Source organism: Haliaeetus leucocephalus, unplaced genomic scaffold (assembly GCF_000737465.1).
Source record: "Haliaeetus leucocephalus isolate CR32 unplaced genomic scaffold, Haliaeetus_leucocephalus-4.0 Scaffold228, whole genome shotgun sequence".
Classification (NCBI taxonomy): domain Eukaryota; kingdom Metazoa; phylum Chordata; class Aves; order Accipitriformes; family Accipitridae; genus Haliaeetus; species Haliaeetus leucocephalus.
The window spans coordinates 17,999,288-18,004,858 of NW_010972664.1; positions in this window are offsets into that span (position 1 = coordinate 17,999,288).

Genomic DNA, 5,571 nt, shown 5'->3' on the forward strand with positions numbered 1-5,571 from the left:
AGCTCTGGGAAATAGAGGCGTTCTCTTTCCATCAGTACTAGAGTGCAAGATCAGCTGAATGCTACGGTCTGTGGTATAATAGTTCTTCCTCTCTTGCAAAGATGGACCTGCATGTTATTTTACTCTGCACTTAGATCCTAACAGCTTACAAGCAGTTGCAAACTTTAGAAATCAGGCACAGACTTCTCTCCCTCCATCTCACACCACTACATACTCCTTGAAACTTACTCCTTCCCTCTCCCCATCCCAGAGAAGAGAAGAAAGTGAGTAACTTTTTAAAAAGCTTAATGGAACCATAAAGACAAGCATATGCCCATGTATTCTTGTGTTTGTAGTTCCTCACTTTGTTGTCTCCCTGTAGTTTAATAGCCTTACTTATTAAATAAAAAAAATAAGTTTTTCTGACTGGGATCAACTCTGTTCTCTTGAATTTGCTCTGTATTTCTTGAATGCTCTAGACTTGTGGTTGTCACTGTGTGTTGCCATATTACAGATGTGACACTTCCTTATGTGGACAGATTTGCAAAGATAATATGAAGCATTATAATGAATAATGAAGCAATTTGTAATTATCCGAGTGAAGCAGTAGCAGGCGTATTTGTCAGTAGTCTGTAAGCTTTGTGGGTTTTTTATGTGGTATTGATTCACTTAGGGCGTCATGTAGGGTCTTACTCTTCCCAGAGCTCATTTCCCTGAGGTAGAGCCAAGCTTTCAAAAATACTCAGCATGTGGAAATTCCCCTGATAATACTTCTGCATAGATATTCCAGAAAGCTCAGCACGTGATGTGCTAAGATCCAAGAGATGAGGTGAGATGTTTTGTCACCAGGAGGACAGCCTCCACCCTCTCCTCACCCCGCTCCTAGATTTCCACAGCACTTTCCTCCTCCCAGACCTTGCCAGATACATGTAAGCCCTGTTCCCAAACAAAATTTTCTGCTGAAGCAACAGCTACTGGCTTTGCTTGGGTGTATGTTCCTCCAGTCGGGATACCCATCTTGTCCAGCCCTTGACGGAGCTCTGAAAAAATGCTGCCACTGGGTGCTGAGTAGTTTTGAACCTGAGAGTGAACCTACAGCTTTTGTAACCACACGCTTGCGGCAGATACAGTAATCGTGGCCATGCATTTCGCCATTTCTGCTTCAGAGCGTGTGTTTTTCTCCTGGTCCTGCCTTTCTCAAATGCACTTCAAAGTCTGTTGTGTCAGTGTTTGTACCACTCCTTAAATCTTCCTCATAGGAAATGCTGAGGTATTTCCAACAGCAGCAAGGGAAGAGATTTCATGTCTTTGTTCACAGTTCTGTAATGCTTGTGATACATGTATTATGGTGGCCTTCTAAATTTGTGGCAAAATCAGTAAAAGAGATGCACAGCAGAACTATCTGCACAGGAAATATGCAGGGTTGTTGATTTAGTTTGTTACATAAACCCCCACCCTTACAAATTTCTGCAATTGAAGCATTTTTGGTAGTGAGGTTTGGTTTGGGGTTTTTTGAATTTTTTTACATTCTCTATTTTACTGATCGTTTAAATGTGGTTTTATTCCAACTTGTACATGTGCTTTTATATAAGCCCAGGCATCTAGATAAAATAAGCTATGTTTCTGGAAATTATTAATGATGATAAATGCTGAGAAGGAACAGAGGTTCATTTGGCTGTAAAAGAAAGTGTAGTAGTTTCCAAATGATTGTGCTTCAAAAACTTTGTGTAAGGAATAGAGATTTGCAGACCTAATTAAAACAAAAAAACAAAACAAAAAAACCCCCACCAAATTGGCTGAAACTGCCCCTACTATGCTATAACCTAAGTAAAGGCAGGCTCAGAGGTAACCAGATGAATGCTAACCAACAGAATTTTCACCCCTGAACAAAGAGGAGAGGGTAGAACTGATTCAGGTAAAACTGTGGGCACTGAGACAATGCATTGGGGTAGGCTGGAATAGTTTCATACTGAGAGCAGTGGTCTACAAAGTGCGGTGCGAGAAGAAAATAATTTTCGTACACTTAATGAAATGAATATTTTACAAATAGTGTTTATTTCCTCTTTAGCTCATCCTTTTTTAATTTATATCTTTGTTTATGTTTTATAATATACATAATATATTAGTACAGTAGTACCTGTATATAATTTAAAAAAAAAAATCATAGGAGTGCATGCTCAAAAAATTTTACTGATGGGTGCACAATAAAAAGGTTTGGAGACCACTAACTTAGAGGACAAGTGGGTGTCATTAAAGTGAACCTGTGCTATTCATCATATGTGGAAGAAGCACATCTAGAAGGTCTTCTCTGTGTGAAAATTATAATCAGGGTAGGGTTTTCTTAGCCTACTGTGTTCAGTGCCACAGATAGAAAAATACAGAAGGCAGAAATTAAATCAGGGAGACTGTATAAAGGGGTCTGGGGGGAATCCGTGGGATTTTCTGCTCATTCTGGCTGTGTGAAATGCTCATAGATGGTGCCTAAACCACAAAAACTAAAACTGTCCTTTTTATTATTAGAGAATATTTGGTGGGAGAGGCAATATCATGTAGTAAATTAACTAGTATTGGAAGAAACGGGCAGACTTTTGAACACCTTTTCTAGGTCTAAATCAGTAACTCCTGAAGCGAATGTGATACATGAAGAAGGTTTTTTCATTTGTCATTTCTCATTCTGTATCAACTTCATTTAATACAGATGGTGTTGCCTCCTACAAATGTTTACTTATTTCCTCAGACTGTGGGAGCTAAAATGACACAAATTTTGTATGACACAAATTTTTTGCAACATACTAGGGTTTTGTTTGTTTGTTTTGTTTGCAGCACTCTGATATTAAACTCTCTGTTAGTGTCTGAGAACTTCTGTTAGTGCTACTAACTAATGCAGATGATCCAGGTCTGCTGTTGAAAAAACTTCAGTTTTGCAAAAAGCAGGAACAGCATTTAAGCTATAGCCATCAGCATTATTCCCTTTGTGCTTTCACATGCAAACTGCCACAGTTTCTGCACAGTAAAACAAACTTTTACTTTGAAAACCTTCCCAAATGATCCTGTTCTGTAGCTAAGCTGATCAACCAGTGGTTCTGCTGAGGCACACTGAGGAGGTGTGAAGAGAAAATGAAAAAAAATGGGTGTTAGCAATGAATAACTCTGTGCGTTCATTTGTAACGTTTTTATTGGGTTACTCGTATTATATTGAGGGTTATTTTTCCAGGAAAAAAAAATCCAGGTGAAATCTGTAGAGAGTATTTGAAATTAAATAAATAAAATGAAAACACATCTCTTCCCTCTGGCAATTTTCAAGCAGCTGCACACATCATATTGATCAGGGCAGATTATGTAGAAGAGGCCACTGTAGTCTAATTCAATGATGGAAGCAGTAATGGCTGCAAAATTTTCCAGAATTGATTCTCATTTTTATGAGATGAGATCTTTTAGGAAAAAAAACCTATAGACTTGCCAGTGTTAGATAATTCACTACTATTTACAGTAAATGGTTCCAATTCTGCTTATCCCATGGTTTAGAATACAAAGGTGGTTTTTTTTATTGTAATGTTTTGTAGCTTCAACTTCTGATAGTTTTGCCAGGCATACTGAAAAAACTGTTACTGATTTTTTTTTGTTCCCTATTGCCATTACATGTATTTTATGGTCTTGCAACTCCTTAGCTCTCTTTCCAGTAAATTAAATTGACTGACCTTCTGTGATATATTTCACTAAGAGAGGTTTTCTAATTGCTCAGTGATTTTCATGTCCCTTTTCAGGTTTCTCCCTGCTTTATCAACATGTCAAAAGTAGACATGCTATTTCAGCAGCCAGCAGCAACTCTAGAAGTGATACAACTTCTTTCCTCGTTGTGATTGCTCTGTTCATACATCTGAGGTTGCAGAAAAGTTGAGGTTTTTGGCCACAGCACCATCTGGGCAGTTGGTAATCCACCATGACCTGTTTGTCCTTTCCATTTTGTGCTTCCCAGGATAAAGTTTTATGTCAGCTAAGTATAGCCTCCACTCTTTGCTTTTAAATGAATGAGATCATTGATGACCTTATTGAAATGCAAGTTTGCTTGCCCCGGCTGAAAAATGATCAGGTCACCCTGTACCAGTGCCCTCTCCATGTCATTATTTACCCTTCCTTCAGGCCTTGTGTCATCTGTGAAGTTTATCAGCAATACTCTGCTTTCTTCCAGGCTATTGATAAAGATGTTAAATATTTTGGAGTCTAGCATAAATCCCAGTCAGGCCCTAAAATACATCCTTGCAGACAATTACCTTATGAAGTGTTGGCGAGACAGTTCCATGATCTGGAAAGGTGGGGTGTATAGGCAGAGGTTTCTTAATTAAATATAATTTCTAATTATTTTTTTAAACAAAAATTTTTTTCTTGTCTCACCAAGTCAGAGAAGTTTCTTATATCCCTGGTCTCACCTTTGCTGTCCTACCTTCTTACCTGACTGCAAAAATGCTTCCTGGCTGCTCTGGGAGAAGAGTTGGTTGGAATCGTTCCCCAGAAATCCTCAGAGATGTGAAAACTTTGGGCATGATTCTGTTTTTTTCTGAGTATTTGTTTGCTAGTTTGGAGGTTGGTGAAATCAAAACTGGGTGTGGTGGTCTCTCAGCCAGAGGAGTTGTCAACCGCTTTTAAGAGTCCTCTTGTAATTTGCATGGGTATGTGTATCAGGGATGGGGGGAAATGTCCAATTTGGAGCGTGGAGCCAGTGTTGCCGATTTTTTGCAATTTTTACTAAATCTTTTTTTTTTTCCTTATTTGGTGTTTTCTCAAGTCGCTCAGCCAGGATATCATGTCACCATTTTTACAAGCAATCAAGCAAAAAAGAAAGAAACATGAGCCTTATGGCCGCAGGGGGAGACCAAATAATTGAAATTGCAGAAACGGGAGTTTGCGAAGTGTGGTTTTGTGTTTCTGTAAAAACTCACAGCTGTTACAGCAGGTAGAGGACGTTGGGACCACGACTCCAGCTCCATCCCAAGCACCCGTGTCTCGCAGGTGTGCAATTTCGGCATTAATCGGCGCTGCGCCTCACGCCAGACGAGGTCGGTGAGGGGCGCGGCGCTGAGGTGTGGAGGTGCGGGGCTGGGCCACAGCAGTATGAGCCAAGCCGGACCTGTGTCAGCGGCGGGGTCCCGCTTTGGGGCCCGCAAGTGTCGGCGGGGTGACGGGCACCGGGCGCCCAGCGGACACACCGGTGGCCGAGGGGAGGAGGCGAGGTGGGTTGCCCGGCGGCGGGCGTCGAAAGGTGAGGGCGGGCGGCCCCGCAGGCGGCGGGAGACTACAGCTCCCAGCAGGCACCGCGGCGGTGGCGCAGGGGCGGGGGCGACGTGAAGAACTACAACTCCCATGGTGCCTTTCGGCCGGCGAGCCGCGGCCGTTCTGGGAAGGGGCGGGAGAACTACATCCCCCAGCGTGCCCCGCGCGGCGGAGAGGGGCGGGGCGCTGTCCTGGCCCCTGGCGCGGCGGGGCGGAAGCGGCGCGGCGGGGCCGGGCAGGGGGTGCGAGGCGGCGCGGTTGTAGCCGTTGAAGGGGCGGTTGCAGCCGTTGGAGGGGCGGGTGCTGGGGGGGGGGGGGGGGGGG